This window comes from Rhineura floridana, chromosome 2, assembly GCF_030035675.1.
Source record: "Rhineura floridana isolate rRhiFlo1 chromosome 2, rRhiFlo1.hap2, whole genome shotgun sequence".
In the NCBI taxonomy this organism is placed as follows: Eukaryota; Metazoa; Chordata; class Lepidosauria; order Squamata; family Rhineuridae; genus Rhineura; species Rhineura floridana.
Window position 1 is genome coordinate 174,813,959 of NC_084481.1, and position 19,545 is coordinate 174,833,503.

The following is a 19,545-nucleotide window of genomic DNA, read 5'->3' on the forward strand; positions in this document are numbered from 1 at the left end:
GTTCAACCCAAGCTGATGTCTCTGTGTTTTATTTCGCCCCTCGACTGCAACAGCAATCAAGACCAGACCATAGTGCAAAGTCCTTCTGAACCAGTGCAAACAGTTATGGGCTGGTTTGCAGCCAACGTCTCATAAAGGAGAGACAAGTGCTGGGGCATGAGGGTCACTTTAAGTATTTGCAAATGTTATTGTCAAGCAAGTACAACTGTATCTAAAAAAGATGTAGGATCATCTTTAGAACCCTTTACCAGGCAAAATTCTTTTAGAGCAGCATGATAGGCACAGTTTAGAATTGCGATGTAAAAAGCCTTTCCCACTTTGTTTTTTTCTTGTTATTGTTCTTTATGTTTACATAAAGTGAACTTTACCTAGTGCCTGTGTACTGATGCTGGGGGCCCAGAGACTGACGAAGGGCACCAGAGCTTTCCCTGCTACTAAAGTGATCACTGTTCAAATAGAGCTCCATGCAGATCAGAGGCCTGCTTGGATCATCAGTAAAGAGGTATGACTGCAAAGTAAATTTACTTTGGCATATAATGTAACATTATATATCTAGGTTTGTCTGTTGTTTTATTTCAGAATACAGGTAGCTAAATGGAGCTTGATGCAGCATACTTTATTTACATCTCTCTCTCTCTTTATTTTTGTTTGACCGCAACCAATCAGTTTCATTTAGTTTTAGACTTTGAACAGATTTTCCCTTTGACAGTTTGTTTCTTTGCCAAATGTGCAATACACCCCAAAGGTCCTGTCCCTCTTTATCAGAGATCTGGAAATGCACTGTAGCAGCTCTCAAATGGGAATTTGAGTTGGTTTGCATATTTTAAAAAGGAAGAAGAAAAGAGAGAAGTGCAGGATGTAGCCTGACATTATTAAATTCCTTTGCATGAAGTGCTGGAAGGTGGCAAAAAGATTCAATCAATTTTAAAGTTATCATTTAATGAAATGTATTCTCTGGTATAGGTAGCTTGCAGAAGGTGAAAAGAGAATAATGAAGAGAGAGAACTTTTAAAAAGCTTTTGTTTAGGAATTCATTCTTGGGAGAAAAACCCCTTAAATCACCTGTAAAATCCATTGCATTGTGTTAAACATAACATTAAAGAAACTGCAGACAGAAAACTCCCTAGTTGTAAGGAGTAGATAGAAGCTTTTTTAAAAAAAACAAACACTTTTTACAAGCAAAATGAGTTTGGCACCAAAAATGCTAACTTTCCATCCACTGCACAATGGATTGCTAACATTTAGGTTGTTGTTTTTTTAAAAAAAACATTTAGTAAGATGAAGGGCCAGCCACAAAACAAATCTTATTTTTCTGATCTCGATAGAAAATGAGTGGAAGCCAACAGAACTGCATATACTTCTGACAGTTCAAATGATACATAAGTATATGGGCTGACAAGGGTTGGTTTGTCATTGTAGTTCACTTCTATCAACTCTGCATGGTTCTGTAGGACAATGAAATTCAATGCACTTATAATTTTCCAAAAAGTGAGCTCAGATTCTTTTAAAAGCATTTCTAAGTGAAAACGGATCATTTACATGCCAAAAGCACTTTTAATGTGACATATTTAGCACATGTATTATTTAGAACGAAAGCTGCTTGAACTTAGTGAATTTTAAAGTCTATAAAATGGCACCCTGCTGAGGAGAAAGGTAGCTGTTCAGTGAATTTCCCAGTTATGTGATTATTTTGAATAATAGACTTGTACATAACTTTTTACAAAATTAAAGGTATGACATATGCTTTGGTTTAGCCCTGTAAATTGCACTTCAGAATACAAAGAATGGGCTGATGTAGGAATTTGTTGTTCCTCCAAGCAATTTAACTGATTTTTAAAGAACAGTTTTATTTTTCATCTACTGTGTAATGTGTCAGATGTTATCTTAGTTGATTTATAGGTCATTCCACCAATCATGGCAAAACTGGCAGAAATAGTCAATTGACGCAGCTCAAGGCAGGACCACAAAGATCAAAATGATTCAAGGACCCAGGTGTGAGGGTAAGTGTCATCACAGAACTGTATAGCTGAAATGCACCAAAAACCATATTGTTCCTTCACAGATCAACCCACGTACGTGCATGCTACAGATTGGAACACAATGGTGTTCTTCTGTTCATAGAAGGGACTTTGATCCGGGGGACATTTCCTTCAGTGGGATGTGAAAGAAGATGATTCCCCCAATTCCTTTCTTCCTCTTACACCACCTCCCCCCAACTCCAGAGGATTGGGGAACCCTTTAGAATACTGTGAGAGGTGGTGATGGGGCTTCAGTGGTGGGGGATTGGTTGAGAATTGCCTCCCTTCCCATTCCATAGAACCTCCAGTGGGTAAAAGTGCTTTCCATCAATGTAGGAACACCATTGGATATATCTTGATTAAGTCACATCATTCAAATTATGAACAAGTGATACTAGAAGAAAATGGGATGGAGAAAGGGACCAAGTTAGCAAATTAGATGATGCAACATTGGTAGACCAATTCAAATGCTTAAAGCAAGTGATCCAAGTCCATATTTCAGGCCACCTCAGATATGAAATGTTTTTCAAGCCTAATCAAATAGTGGATGGGTTTTTTTGGGAGGGGGTAACTATACACAGGGAAGCCAGAGTTAACCCTTCCTGTTCTAGCAGTGACCCCCTGAAAAATGCCCCACCTGCCTCAGGCTTGAAAAAAAGCCTTATATTGGTTTTTTAAAACCTGTGGATGAGATGAGAAAGGAACACTGCAGGCTGAACGGGGAGGCATTCGGGGTGTAGTTTTCTGGGGTCACATTACTTTTGGGGGGGCAGGGTCCCAGCCAGGTCGCTATGTATGAGCCAATCCACATGAAAAGGTAGCAGCCACTGAGAAGAGTCCATGTCCTTTTCTGCTGATTGGAGACAAAGTGAAAGGAGGTAAGTCTTTTCAGTAGCTATCACACAGCCTCCCCTTTCATGCTGATTGGCTCCTAGGGACATCTGTTGTAGAATGTGGATTCATGAGATGTCAGGGAGAGGAAAGGAGATGAGGGGAAGTGGAAAAGACGGTGTTGCTATGAGGGTGTGTTGCATGGCTGTCATGAAGGGGCCCTGCGCTTCTGAATTTGCCACTACACAACTGGGAAGCACCATGTACCACATCCGTCCTGCTCTATATACTGAGTTCTTGTTGACACAAACGTCTGGAAGAACTAACATCTGATCTGCTGAAGCCACATTGACAAGAGTTTCTTCCTGGAGTCGATTTATGGTTGAATTCACCCAAAGTACTTCAGTCAGAATTTTTTTTTTTTACAATTTTGTTATGTTTAGTTCTCACTTCATTAATTTATCCTTTAGCTTATCTAAGCCCATGGCTTGGCCTAATCAGTGGGGCTGTTTGTGGCAACAACAGTAGCATTACCTGGTGTCAGTCCACCTATACCAAACCCACTGCCAATAATTCCATTTACCTACCCAAGCACCCCCCTGAGCCTGCTGCTGACCACCTGTCTGGGAGTTCCTCAGGTCCAGAAGAGCACCAGTTAGCAGCTGTCTGCTCAGTGAGGACTGTAGCTATCTTGTCTTTAAGCATTTGGTCATGTCTGTGTGTCTGAGGTTGAGAGTGTGCACATCTTTCTATATTTATCACATATGACAGAATGAGAAAGGCTGCTTATGTTTCCGCTGTGTATGCATATTAAAGGTTGTAACTCTCTCTCTCTCTCTGGTGCATTGTACATCAATTCAATATATTATATTATATTATATTATATTATATTATATTATATTATATTATATTATATTATATTATATTATATTATATTATATTATATTATATTATATTATATTATATTATATTAATTGATGCTTAATAACCTGACATGTAATTCATATGGTGATTGTCTCACTTCCATGAGTTATTTGCTCTATCTGTTTTACTACTTTGTTATGCATACGCTGATTGCACTTGGGAGTAGATTCTTAGTTTCAGTGTTTCCCATCTGTAAAAAGAGTAAAAGTTTTCTAGAATGTCTTGAAAATTCTTAATTCCTAGAGTTGTTACAAAATCCCAACTCCATTTGCAGGGGGAGAATTTGATTGGCATTTCACTGATTTTTTAGGGAGAGTTCTGCAAAAGGGGTTCACCATTAACAACAGTGGCAGCTTCTTGCTCTCTGTATAAGGGTGTGTGTGCGCACGCATGTGCGCCATTGCCTGTGATGGTGGTGGGAAAGAAAAGTTCTGGCATTGATAGTCCAGTTGCCATTTTCATTTCCCTATGCTGCCCTGGACATAGCATGTTTCTGAGGCATTTGGGAGAAAATGCCCCAGGACTACCATTTTTGTTGTTGTTGGAGCCACCATGTCCCCCCAGAATGCCCAAGGACAACACAACACAAATTAAAGTGTTGGCTGGACTACTGGGTTGTAGTAGAGGTTCTGCTGTTACTGCCGCTGCTGTGGAATATATTTCCCAAGCTATAGGGTTGTCTCTAACTAAGGCATAATGTAGAACCATTGAAATCAATGGACACAACTAATTTAAGTTCATTGATTTCAGTTGGTCTTCTCTGAGTATGACTTAGTCAGATAGAATTGTCTTTTAAGGAATAGCTTCTTTTCCTTGCTTTTTCTCCATAGTTTTCAGATGTTTACATTTCAGATTTCTGTTCTGAATAAATATTTGCATTTTATGCGGTATTTTAAAAATATTCACTTAAGCTTTTGTGTGTTTTGAACCCTAATCCTAACTCTTTTAATATATACATAAAATTCCTAAACTGCAATCATAGAATCATAGAATAGTACAGTTGGAATGGGCGTACAATTCCAACCCCCAGCTCAATGCAGGAGTCCAACCCCCTGATCAATGCAGGAATCCAAACTAAAGCATTCTTGACAGATGGCTGTCCAGCTGCCTCTTGAATACCTCCAGTGTTGGAGAGCCCACTACCTCACTAGGTAATTGGTTCCATTGTCATATGGCTCTAACAGTTAGGAAGTTTTTCCTGATGTTCATTTGAAAACTGGCTTCCTGCAACTTGAGCCCATTATTCCGTGTCCTGCACTCTGGGACGATCAAGAAGAGATCCCGGCCCTCCTGCGTGTGACAACCTTTCATGTACTTGAAGAGTGCTATCATATCTCAGTCTTCTCTTTTCCAGGCTAAATATGTCCAGTTGTTTCAGTCTCTCCTCATAGGGCTTGGTTTCCAGTCCCCTGATCATCCTTGTTGCCCTCCTCTGAACCTGTTCCAGTTTGTCTGCATCCTTCTTGAAGTGCGAAGACCAGAAATGGATGCAGTACTCAAGATGAGGCCTAACCAGTGCTGAATAGAGGGGAACTAATACTTCACGCGATTTGGAAACTATACTTCTGTTAATGCAGCCTAATATAGCATTGAACTTTAATGCAGCCACATGGACTGTTCGCTCATATTCATCTTGTAATCAACGACAATTCCAAGATCCTTCTCACATGTCATATTGCTGAGCCAAGTATCCCCCATCTTATAACTGTGCATTTGGTTTCTTTTTCCTAAGTGTAGAACTTTGCATTTCTCCCTGTTGAATTTCATTCTGTTGTTTTCAGCCCAATGCTCCAGCCTATCAAGGTCCCTTTGAATTTTGTTTCTGTCTTCCATGGTATGTGCCCCCCAATTTTGTATCATCAGCAGATTTGATAAGCATGCTTTGTACCTCCTCATCCAAGTCGTTAATAAAAATGTTGAAGAGCACTGGGCCCAGGACCGAGCCCTGTGGTACCCCACTTGTTACTTCCGCCCAATTTGAGAAGGAACCATTGATAAGCACTCTTTGAGTATGATTCTGGAGCCAACTGTGGATCCACCTGATAGTTGTTCCATCCAGCCCACATTTAGCTAGCTTGCTAATCAGAATATCATGGGGCACTTTGTCAAAAGCTTTGCTGAAGTCAAGATGTATTATGTCCTCAACATTCCCAAGGTCTACTAGGGAGGTTACCCAATCAAAAAACAAGGTTAGTTTGGCAGGATTTGTTCTTCATAAATCCACGTTGGCTCCTAGTAATCACTGCATTGTTTTCAAGGTGCTTACAGGTTGACTGCTTTATAATCTGCTCCAGAGTTTTTCCAGGAATTGATGTTAGGCTGACTGGTCTGTAGTTCTCCGGTTCCTCCTTTTTGCCGTTTTTGAAGATAGGGACAACATTAACTCTCCTCCAGTCATCCGGCACTGCATCAGTTCTCCATGATGTCACAAAGATAATAGACAGAGGTTCTGAGAGTTCTTCAGCCAGTTCCTTCAATACTCTAGGGTGCAGTTTATTGGGCCCTGCCAATTTGAACTCTTTCAAAGTGATTAAGTATTCCTTGACCATTTGTCTATCAATCTCAAGTTCCAATCCTGCTACTTCATGTTTCCCGGGAGGGTCATAGACCCTTTTTTGGAGAAAACTGAGCCAAAGTAGGATCGTATACTTGCTTACTTGTATGTAAGCATCACTACAATATGGTTTGCTTCCAGTAAATGTACAAAGGATTACAGATCTTAATATTTTCTTTGCTGACTAAGAACGAAAAACTGGCTATTTATTGCTGCAGTTACTGGACAGAAGAATCAGAAAGGAAATGGAAAGAAAAGTCTAAGGGTGGAATTTTGCTGCAGTTCATGATAAGTTCTCAATTTAACTCCATAACGGACAGATTACTTTAGGGTTTGTAGCTGAGTGTTTTTTAAGTGACCAGCTATAGTATTTTTTAAAAATTATGCTTCTGTGTTATTAGGTAAAGTGTGTGTATATATGATTAATATTTATATTTAGGTGTGAAATTATACACAATACATGGCTTCATGTGCTTAAAATTAGCATAATTCTCTTTTTAACAAGTCAGACTCTCCTCTCTAGGGGAACTCCCAAGTGAGGGGGAAATATGTTATTGACTTCTTTGACTATTATTATGATTATCATTGTTGTTATTTCAGTTTATGAGTTGCTTCCCACAAACGTCTCAAAGCGACTGATCAAAAATTAAATATCCAATACAGAATACAGCTGACACAGTACAGATGAGAAGGTGGTCAAACTGTAAAACAACCCTTCACTGCCCAACACAGACTCAAACACCAATCATCTAGCCCTTAAATATCTTCAACTGCTGAAGAAAATTAACATTGAAATGCCTGGGAGAAGAGTGAGAAAGTTATTAACAATCTACTTCTCTGAAAGAGCCAGCAAGTATTGACGAAACAGTGCAGGGATACATGGAGACAGTTCTTTGCTCCAGAGTGACAGAAGCGGTCTGCACCTATGGGCAGAGGAACTAGGGGCACAGCAACAGCAACCACAGAATGCTGCAAAGCCAACCATGGTTGTCCATACTGCTACATTTTAGCATTTCATTCATTGGTGATCACTCGTGGCCAAGTAAGATTGTCTTCCAGGGTAAGGTCTTTAACAGTGGGTCCGTAAGTGACTGTGGAGGCCAATTCTAGATCCACACAGCCTCCCACAGTGAGGACATAGGTTTCCAGATGAAAGATGGTCACAATGAGGATTTGCTTGACGTGCCTTCCACTTAGTTTGTTTGTCCCTTTCACTCTGTACTCGTGCTTCTTCAAAGTCCATAGCACCTTTGATAATGGCCGACCTCCAATTGGGACGCTCATGGGCCAAGGCTTCCCAGTTCTTGATGTTCATGTTACCTTTTTTTAGATTAGCTTTGAGAACATCTTTAAACCTCTTTTGCTGTCCACCGATATTCCGTTTTCCATCCTTGAGTTGGGAGTAAAGTAGCTGCTTTGGAAGCTGGTGATTAGGTATTCGAACAACATAACCAGTCCAGTGAAGTTGATATTGAAGGATCATTGTTTCAACACTGGTGGTCTTTGCTTCTTCCAATATGCTAATATTAGTCCGCCTATCTTCCCAAGTAATTTGCAGAATTTTCCAGAGGCAGCGTTGGTGGAATCTTTCAAGAAGTTGGGAATGGTGTTTAGAGATGGTCCATGTTTCAGAGGTGTACAGTAAGGTCGGTAGCACAATGGCTTTGTAAATAAGCATTTTGGTCTCCCTGCAAATGTCCCGATCCTTGAACACTCTACGCTTCATTTGGGAGAATGCGGCACTCTCAGAGCTCAGAGTGTGTTGAATTTCAGCGTCGATGTCAGCTTTTACAGAGAGATGTCTGCCAAGATAAGAAAAGTGATTATCATTCTCTAGCATCGCACCATTAAGCTGGATTGATGGCGCTACAGAGGGATTGGTTCGCACTTGCTGATGAAGCACTTTGGTTTTTTTGATGTTAAGCGAGAGGCCAAGGTTTTCATATGCTTCTGCAAAGACATTTAGGATAGTTTGAAGATCTTCCTCTGAATGTGCGGAGACTACATTATAACCGGCATACTGAAGTTCTATGACAGAGGTTGTAATTACCTTACTTTTTGCTTTCAGTCTACTGAGATTAAAAAGCTTTCCATCTGTTCGATATGTGATTTCCACGCCAGTGGGAAGTTTCTCCTCAACAAGGTGTAAAATCATGGTGATGAAAATAGCAAATAAGGTCGGAGCAATGACGCATCCCTGTTTGACGCCTGATCCCACTTTGAATGGATCACTTTGAGAGTCATTGTTATCCATAATTGTTGCCGTCATGTTAGCATGAAGGAGTCGCAAAATATTCACAAATTTATCAGGGCATCCAATTTTCAGAAGGATGGCCCAGAGAGCAGTTCGATTTACAGTATCAAAGGCCTTAGTCAGATCAATAAACGCCATATACAGAGGTCGGTTTTGCTCCCTGCATTTTTCTTGAAGCTGTCGTGCAGTGAAGATCTTGTCCACTGTTTCCCTGGAAGGGTGGAAACCATTTTGGGATTCGGGGAGGATGTCTTCTGAGATAGGTAGGAGGCGATTTGTGAGGATCCTTGCAAGGATTTTACCTGCGGTAGCTAGAAAAGGGATGCCTCGGTAGTTCGCACAATCTGTTCTATCACCCTTCTTGAAAAGAGTGATGATTATGGCATCCCTAAAGTCTTCCGGGATCTCCTCCCTCATCCAGATTTTTTCGATGGGCTTATGAAGTTGTTGTGTAAGTTCAGGCCCACCTTCTTTAAAGACTTCAGCAGGAATCCCATTAGGTCCACTAGCTTTGTTATTCTTCATTTGATTAATGGCTTTACTGACTTCATCCAAATTTGGGGATACTGCAAGCTCATCTCTAGTTTGTTGTGGGATTTGCGAGAAGACCTCATCAGCCACAGTAGACTTACGATTAAAGAGGTTGTGGTAATGCTATTTCCAATGCAGTGCAATAGACTCTTTGTCCTTCAGAAGTCTGGTACCGTCTATTGAATGTAAGGGATTTGTACCGTAATTTGTTGGTCCGTAGATGGCCTTTGTGGCATTAAAAAAGCCCCATGCATCATGAGCATCTGCAAAGTGCTGGATTTCTTGAGCTTTCTTTATCCACCAGGTGTTCTTAAGTTCTCTAGTTCTTCTTTGGACCTCAGCCTTTGCACTGGCATAGATTTTTTTCTTTGCAGCACAGTTAATGTCTTTTTGTCATATCTGGAAGCCTTTCCTTTTCTTGTTGATATGTTCAATCTCACATCATTCTCATCAAGCCTATCCTGATGTTTCTTAGTTTGGTATCCAATAGTTTGTTCACATGCTGCAATAATGGAAGTCTTCAGTTTAATCCAGTGTTCCTCAACATTTTCAGGGAGTTCCATTGGTAGATGTTTCTTGAGAGTTGTTTGAAAGCAAGCTCGTTTAATAGGATCTTGAAGGGCGTGGATGTTCATTTTACTCATTTTCTTCCTTAGAGCCTACGTTGAGGAACAATATTAATGGCCATAGTGGATTGAATTAATCAGTGATCTGCCCAGCAGTCATCGGTGCTTGTCATGGCCCTAGTGAGGAGTACATCACGACGATCTCTGGCACGGACAATTACATAATCCAGGAGATGCCAGTGCTTCGACCGAGGGTGCTTCCATGATGTTTTAAATTTATCTTTCTGGCAAAAGAGTGTGTTTGTAACACACAAGATTATGCTCTGCACATTTAGTCAGAAGTAGAATGCCATTCAGGTTGCACACATTTTATAAATGGACAAATTTCCTAAAATTTACTTCTTGGTTAGTTACCTAACCTGAGTTGTTCTCAGGGCCTGATATTATAATAGGACTGCATGGACACAGGAGACTTGTAAGTATGTGCAGTAACTGTATATCTTAGAGCAGGGGTGGCTAACCTGTGACCCTCTGTATGTTGGTGGACTCCAACTCCCATCAGTCTTTCCTAGGATGGCCAGGGGTCAGGAATGATGGGAGTTGTAGTCCAGCAACATCTGGAGGGCCACAGGTTTGTTATCCCTGCCTTAGATGAACAGAACATAATCACAGAGTTGCAAGATACTTTGGAAGTCATCTAGTCCAGCTTCCTATTCAGTTTGGGATCTGCAATGCTTCTACAGCTTCCCTAACAGATGGCCATCCAGTGTCAGTTCTGTGGTCTTCTCCTCTTTATTCCTGGACTCTGCAGTTGAATCTGCCTTTTGATCTCCCCCCATGCCTCACCCTTGGAAGTTTGTAAAATAATCCACCCCATCCTCTTTCTTCCATCTTACATTTGGTACCCTGTTCAAGGTTAGGGGAAATGGTGCCATTTGTATGAACTTTCATAATGCAGGCCAGCAGACTGTCACACCATCACTGCTTTTTTGGGGACCCTCTTTTGGGGGATAGTGATTAGCCACCACACAGTTGCTTAGCTGTGTGAATCAGACTGTGCTCCAAGAAGTGGAAAACGTTAAAAAAAAATTGGATTAGTGTCTTAAAACTAATGTGGGATGTGAGTGGAAACATTGTAAAAACTTAAGGAGGAGGGTTCTGCTATCATGATGGGAGAGAAAGATGAAGTTCTTAGTACTGAGTAGCAAGGTTATATTGTGCAAAACCACTCCAACCTCAGCAGTTTGGAATACACCAATTCTATTTGATCTGACAGTTCAAAGTTAAGTTTGCTTTTCTAAGACAAAATTTTGAAAGCATACATTCCCAGCAATGCAATTCAGTATTGTAATTAAGAAATATAAAAGATTAATATCTGAGAAGCAGCAACTGCATCCCTATATATTGTTCAAATATACATTTATATTACCATTGTGGCAGTCAGCTGTATATATTAGTATAAAAATGAAAAGGAATATAACCTCGTGAAGCAGCAATTAATGATCCCTTACTGAAATATACAGATGAATAGTATTTTCCAAGACACAGTGCTACTCTGAGCCCTCTGTGCTATAATTCAATAGGAGGGAAAAAGATTTTATTTGAACAATGTTATTAACGAGTGAAAAGGCAGGTTAAAGAGGGAGTGAAGAAATGTGTGAAAAAATAAAAATACAAAGCATAATTAGAATGCAATAGGAAGTCATGAAATTGCAAATTAAATCTGACTTCTCAACCTGATCTCACACCACGTATCTCACTTGCATTTGAGATGGCTTAGTCTACAGGCAAACTGGAGTATGTTGCCTAAGCAAGGGACACTGGAAGAACTAACGTCGTGTGCTTTGGAAGAATGATGGATTTGGTTGTCTAAACTGGGAAGAGAAGATGTGAGGTCCTGGGTAGTGTAGTGGTTACAGCAGGCATAGGAAGCCCAGAAAAGGCATGGAATCCTTTATCATATAATCTTCATTCAAACTTTATTTATATGCTGGGAGGGGTGTCCATGAGTGAGGCACAATTGGCCTCACCCCAGCATCACATAGCTTCTCTGTCCCTTTCTCTGATGTCAACAGGTTGAGGGCAGAAATCTGCATAAAGGAAGCCTGCCCAGATAGCGCGTGCAGGCTTTTATAGGACTGGAGACCTACACAATCAGGATTCCTGATCCTATGGAAGCCTATGTGCACAGAGGTTTATGTAGCTTCCATTTTGCAAACTCTAGGCTTAACACATGTGAGCCAGTATGATGTAGAATGCAGAGCTTGGAAAAGTTGCTTTTTTGAACTACAGCTTCCATCAGCTCAATCCAGTGGCCATGCTGGCTGGGGCTGATAGGAGTTGTAGTTCAAAAAACTAACTTTTCCAAGCTCTGGTAGAATGTCAGACTGGGACCTGGGAGACAGAGTTCAAATCCGCATTGAAGCTTACTACATGACCATGGGACAGTCACTGTCTCTCAAACTAACCTACCTCACAGGGTAGTTGTAAGGATAAAATAGGGAGGGGGGAACTGTGTTTGTAAGCCACCTTGAGGTCCTTGGAGGAAAAGTGGGAATGTAAATATAATAATAATAAAAATAAATAAATGTGGTCATTGGGAGCTGGTCTGGGGAAGCTGCATGACATTGGGGGTGAGGCCAGAAGCTTGTACTTCACATATTTAATATATTAAGTTTTTAATATATTTTTAAACCTTCTTTTTAAATATTTTTAAAGCTTTTAAAAAATGTTTTAAAGATGTTTTGTTTTAATATGTTTTTAATGGTTGTTGTGTTTTAATATATTTTGAAGTCTGTTTTTAGATGTTTTATAGTGGTTTTTAGTGGTTTTGTTTGCCACCCTGGGCTCCTACTGGGAGAAAGGGCAGAAAATAAATAAATAATAAATAAGAGCAATCTGTGAAGGGGCTAAAGTAGCAGCTGAAATCCCACTCATTAATCTGGTCATATCTCTGCAATGAGTTTGTCTAAAGGATCTAACACCCGAGTATGACAGACCACCAATCTCTGGATAAGGTTCAAAGGTATAGCATCTGAGAATGAATGGGTATAGATGACAGTTCAACCATGTTGTAAAATTCTCTTGGCAATGTGTTGCAGACAGGTGGCTTACAAAGGTCTTGCTTGCAGGCTTCCCATAGACAGCTGGTTGGCCACTGTGAGAACAGGATGCTGGACTAGATGGGCCACTGGCCTGATCCAGCAGAGCTCATCTTATGTTCTTAAAGTGGTTACATGCAGTTACCATATGGTAAAAGGTTATGCATACAGTGTCATGGTCCTGTAGTCCATCTCATACTAGACTCATTTTGTCATTCCTTTGTAAGACTCCTTTCTAATTGATAAAGAGCTATGAATTGCCCTTTCCTTTAAAATAAACTGTATCCCATCCAAATCCACTCCAAATTTACTAGCATTCAAGATCCTGCTCAGAAAAACTGGAAGCAATTACCTATTTTTCAGACAAGCAATTTTACCAGCCTGTCCATGCCCACTGATCTGACCAAAGCAAAGTATTTTGTTAGCAAGTTATTTAGCATGCAAACACTGTGATTACGCAATGTGGAAACTGGGCTCCAACTGCTACCAATCTTGCCTGTTAAAATACATTTCCTAGTTGTAGCTGTAGATGTGTGTGAATGCCAATATTGTAGAAATACCCAAGCATTTGTCTCCATCCATTTGGCCTCTGGGCCTGAGGCTCCCCACCTCTGCACTACATCATGCAGTATTTTGCTCAGAATGGATGCTGGAGGAGGGAGAGATGTGGTGACCACTGGCAGACGGCTATGAGAGGAGGTCTGATGCTTTCACCACTTATGACCAAGGGAAGTTTAGAAAAGAAAAGCAGTTACTGTTACTGCTGACCAGTATGCTTCTCCACGGAAATGTTTAATATTTTCATCCTTCTAAAATTGCCCCTCAGTTTCCTCAAACTCTCACATAAACAATTTTGAGCCAAAAATCTCACAGCTTTAGCTGGGGGCTGCATCTAGAGGACACCATAAATATAGACTGGAATATGTATGTTGCTTATTTGGGGGCTTTATAGCTTTCTAACATAATTCTAAATATGTTTCATTTGTTTGTCAAATATCCTACCTCTCTGATCTCTCCTGCAAAAGTGAACTTTCATTCTTAAAGTGGATGGATGGGCAAATCTGTTCATTTTGGTTTCTCTTAGTTTCTCATTTTTCCAGTATTAAGTTCAGTTCTCCACACTTCCACATTAGTTTGTAATTAATTATTTTTAAAAAAGGCCTTATGAAAATTCATCAGCATTGTAGTGCAAATTTCTCCTAATATACAATTTTTTGTGTGCAGTTTCGCCTAACATGCAACTTTTTGCAAAGCAATTTTCCTTAATATAACGCATTTTTGTATGCTATTGTCATTAATATATGCATTTATATGCACACTTAATCCTAGTATGTGCATTTTTGTGCACATTACTTGACTGGAGAATTTCATTGCAAAATTAGGAGAAGTGTGAATTTTGGCTGTGTTCAGTTCATGTATTGTTTCAGAAAGTGCGAGTTAGGTAGGTTCACCTTTAAATGCAAAATGAGGCACATTTATCTCCTATGCTTAATTCTTAGTGCCAATTCCTGCTTTAAAAATGCTTTGAAATTCTGAATATTCAGTGGTATATTCTTGGATAGACCATCCCAGGAGTTGGTAGTGGAACTTTTAGCAGACAATTTTAAACAAGTAACAATCCCAGTCGCCAATTTTGCCCTGACAGCCAAGAAGCTGTGGGTTAGCCATATTAAGAACTATAAAGTATAATCAGTTTTAAAATTGAGTATAACTAGTTCTGCTGTTGTATTATTTGTACTTGGATGTTTTATTTTATTTTAAATGTTTCTCTCTATATTTTGCAAAGGCCTATGGCTATTTGCAATAAAGTTCATGACATGACAGTGGTATATAAATACCTGTAGTAAATACTTTCTTTATTATATAGCTCCAAAACAAACCATAAGAATTTTCCGTTAACTCCTTTGGAGTTAGAGCAGAATATAAATTTTAATATATCAATAACACAAATAAAAACCTTAACAGCTAATGTTGTACATTAACAGAAAGAGTACCAGGTTGTACATTCTTGTTCCTGAATCTAACATTGATTTTGAAGTGTTGTTCATTTCAAATTCCTTTGCTGTTATCGGAAATAGAGAAACAAAACAGAATACCTCCCCTCCATATTCTGGAGTAATCCAACTGTTACTAATATTGGCATATGTGTATTGGTGGGAAATAAAGGTTGCTTTTAGCAGACATAAGCCAAGATTTTAATTTGTAGCTGATAATTTGCTACTGGAAGCTTATCCTGATTAGTCTTCTTACAGCACCAACAGTTTTTCAGGTAGTGTGAATTACCTGCTGTGTATGTTTTTACCACCCATTCAAGGATGAAAATGAGTTACAACCTAGGCCTCAATTAAATCCTGAAATAAGAAAACCTAAAATTCTTTTATGCCTTCACTTCTAAAGAATAGAATTAGTTGCGTTATATATTCTTGGAATTCTAATTCACACTCCTAGAAATCCAGCAATGGATCTTTCAGCCTTTCTCAAATAAAGCTCATTTCAGCTGCTATCCAATTATGCTACCTTTCTTCCAAGTCAAATCACCATACAGCAGCTGAGAATTGAAACAGACTCCATTTGTGAAAATGAATGGTGTATATATCTGGTAATGCCGAATGTTTTTAAAGGCTACCCACTCTTGTCCTGCAGGAATTAATATCCTATTCCTTGTTCTATTAATTTAACTCACATTTCTAGAACTCTGATTTGTGGGTGGGTTCAGTTCCATTATTGCACTTTAGATTTTTTTCCCTGTCAGCATTTTATGCAAATTGTGACATCCATATTACAGTGACAGCGGTGGTATCTGTGTCCCAACTGCCATACTTAAGAGTAGGACCTCATTGTTGGAGCACTTGCTTTGTTAGAAAAAAGACTCACTTAGAACTGCACATAGATTGATGCTAGTGATACACCGAGCTCGAATAACAATCATAACTAATGAAATCTTGTTGCACTTGCAGTTATAAAATCATGGATGATTATCTGCCGTTACCACCATTTTTGATAAACCACTACAAAATGCATTTGTTGCATACAGAACCCTAAGTGTACTGGATATAATATAGCAGGGGTAGCCAATGTTGTGTTCCACCAGATGTTGTAAACTACAAATCCCATCATTCTTGTCCATTGGCCATGCTGGATGGGGCTGATAGGAGTTGAATCCAAAACATCTGGAGGGCAACTTGTTGGCTATCTCTGTGAGACAGGTTTGGAACTTGCTTCTCTTGCCCAAAGCACAGGTATGTTCAAGTTTGTCGTGTGGTGACTGTTAAGTAAGGCAATGTATTCAAAAGGGGATTGAGTTTATGTTACTTTAAAACAGAGATGGGGAACCCATGCCCTCTCCAGTGTTATTGAACTACAGCTCCCATCATCCCACATCATTGACCATGCTGGTTGGGGCTCATGGGAGTTGGAGTTCAAAATATTTGGGGGGCCACTGGTTCCTCATTTCTGCTTTAAGACACAGAGACAAGTCAATGTTCACCCAAGTGATCTTTCCATCAACAGAAGACACTGTATTATTTAAGATAAATAATGAGCTGAGCTGCTGCATTTGTGTAACTTCTGTCTTCCTTAGAGCCCTAAAGGCCTGTACCTTCTGGAATATGGTTGTCTTCCTATTAAGCACTGTGCAGCACAATTCTATGCACATTTACTCAGAAATTAAGTGTCATTAAGTTCAGAGGATAGTATTCAACTAAAATGTTGCATTAGCCCGCATACAACCAGGATTTTCTCCCTTTCCTCCACCTGCATGCACCCTGTGCCATTCCCAAATCTGCTCTGGAGGGTTGGGAACCCCCAGAACAGATTTAGGTTGTGGGTGTGGGGAGGAGAGGTGGAGATCGTTCCATTGTGCATGGAGAACTGCTTAGTGCTATGTTGAATGCAACCCAGTGGAATTAGTCCACTAGGATTGCAGCCTTAGGGTACAGCAGTGTGAACATCAATCTCCAATACTTTTTAAAAAATTTAAGTGTCCAATTTAACAAAGGGAGAAAAAAACAAAGTAAAATTTAAAAAGACAGAGGAAAAAAGCACAATGCCAATACATACTGTCAGCTCACATTGAAAATACAACAGCATCAGTGCAGTAAAACTAAGTGAATAAGTTGATATAAGCCCTCCAGATGTCCAAATAGGTATCCACATGAAATTCATGTTTGTATGTTCAATTGAAATTCATGTTTGTATATTCAAATGTAGCAAGGGTGATGAGGTCAGACTATTGCATAAAGGTGGTGCGTGTTCATCATTCCAGGTTTGAAGTATAAGTCAGCCATAAGGGCTTGCAACATCCACTTTTGTTGTCCTGCTGTTGATCCCCATGTAAGCAAATATAGTTTAAAACTACATAAACATCAGCAAATATCAAAGATTGATATGGACAACCATTTCAGACCAAAAAGAATATAACACTGGATTTGCCCACATCATATGTTTCAGTGAGGCATTTTCATCAATACACCTTCAGCATCTGTCTGTATTAGACAGTGCCTTCATGTACAAATGTTGTGGACTCCAACAATTTTTTGCTGGATCAGTCTCAGTTTCAAATGTAGATAAATATTTCCTATAGATTCTATCCATCTCCAACACTTGATAGAATTGTAATTATTATTTGAATAAAACTATTCTTCTCTGTTTCATAAATATACGAAACAGTGCAATTTTTTATTTATTTATTTCTTAAATTTATTAGTCGCCCATCTGGCTGGTTGTCCAGCCACTCTGGGCGACGCACAACATAAAAACATACAATTCACATCAGAGCCTTAAATTCCAACAATAACACTAAAATCTAACCCACCCTTTGGGCCTGCCTGAAGAGCCAGGTTTTCAGGGTCTGGCGGAAGCTCATCATGGAGGGGGCATGGCGGATGTCATTTTATACATTAACGAATACATTTCATGTTCTAGAAGTAGTAAAATAAGATTAAACCTGGGGGGTTACTCCCATGTAAATGGATATATGATTCCAGTGCTAGTTTTTATAATACTTTAAAATAATTGAAGTATCTCAAGGCAATTTACCAAGGATTACTTGTCTTGTACCAAAGGTCACTAGTCTGTTACCCCAAATTAATGATCGTAAAGACAATAAGTGACGTGTTCTTTTATCTTTGCCCCTCCTGGGATATCAGTTGACCAAAATGGTTTTAAATTTGGGATTTCTTTCCCACCCCACCCCCCATGTACTGGAATTTACCAGACTCCATTTCAGGTAAACAAAGTCATTCTGTTTATGATCTGATTGCATCTCTCTCATAGTGTCTCACTGCTGCATCTTGTGTTAGTCTCATTTTTTGATCAAGGACAGTTTTTAAAACAATCTGTACGATAGTAACATGACTTCCTCTTTTGTAAAGGGTTTTAGGGATCTCACTTTACATTTTGCATTAGGATGATCCACTATTCAAGCACCAGGTGCAAAGTTCTGTGTGAAAATATTCAGCACACATAGTGTTAATTTTCTGGGAGGAAAAAAGAAGCAGGAAATGCTCTTTAAAAAGTAGTGACCTATTAACTTTAGATATTAACAGCTGGATACCATGATAGGAACGCATGATGGTGTGCATTCCTTGGAAGACACTTTATATCTAATATTTATTATATAACACCTAATAAAACCTCTCTCCATGAGCATCCAGAAGAAGAAAAATAAAAAACAGGTAGCATGAAACTATGGTAAGGCAATATTGTGTGTGCTTTTGGAGGGGGGCAGTATCAATTTCATGCATTTTTTGAGCGAAGCTGGAAAAAAGATTCCATTTGCCACATTAATGATCTATGCAAATAGCTCAGACGTTTCTAGTATGTTTTGGTTAAACATTACTAACATGGTTTACAGTTAATCTGAAGTTGCTGGAATCTAAACGTTTGGACCCACAGTTCTTTCATTCTTGCACTTACATCACAAGCCTTACACAGGGCTGACGGGGAGGGGGGGAAGTTGGTACAAATTACCGGGGCCTGGCAGTCTGGAAGGTGGCCCGGGGCCAGACTACATTGCATATGTTTTTGTCTTTCTTGGTAGTATCATTATTTGTCTATTGTTTTTGACATCCATTGTAAAATTTCAAAGAAAATAATAATGATATAAAATATAAAAGTGTAAAGATTTTTAGCCGGTCTGCCCTTGCTGGGGGACCTGAAAATTGTTTTCAATGCGGTCCAAATCCACTCTCAGCTGCCCTGGCCTTACACTCAGCAGCCCGCTAGGACTGCCAGACATGGGATGGAGTGAGGAGAGAAGGAATAACTTTTTCTTTCTTGCCTTTGCCCTCTAAAAAGAAAGGGAGCTGTTCTCCCCCATTTCTTGCCAGGTTTCATTCCTGTCCCTGCAGCCTGGGAAGAAGAGATGAGCTCCTACTGGGAGGAGGGGTGGGATATAAAATCTAATAAATAATAATGATGATAATAAAAGGTGGAGGGGAAAGGAAGCAAATAGGGCTATATGGAGGGGAAACAGTAATGTTGTAGGGTGCCTCCATAGGGCATCTTGCCTGGGGGCCCTTCAAGCCTGGCAGTGCCATTGCTTAAACTGAAGAATAAATTAGTATTCTTAATTTTCTTTAGTTTCAAGAGCCTTGTGTTAACATCATTTTCATCTGCCAAACCCTTGCACTTAGGAAGTAAAGTCTGACAATGTGAATCTTATCTGGTTTTTCTTAGTATAATGGATGATTTTGTTTTGAGTTTTATACTGTAAAATGATCAATAAATTATCTAACAAGCAGACACAACCAGAACTGTGCTAAAA

At 39.5% G+C, this 19,545-nt stretch overlaps 1 long non-coding RNA gene across 1 annotated transcript in view; it reads left to right on the plus strand.

The window, feature by feature from the left end:
- The first annotated feature begins 430 nt into the window (after positions 1-430).
- The window catches only part of LOC133378372 (uncharacterized), a 66,526-nt gene continuing 47,411 nt past the window's right edge, over positions 431-19,545 (plus strand). The window contains exons 1-2 of the long non-coding RNA XR_009760982.1: positions 431-502; positions 1,889-2,000. This is a non-coding gene — a long non-coding RNA (uncharacterized LOC133378372). The remainder of the gene's footprint in view (positions 503-1,888; positions 2,001-19,545) is intronic.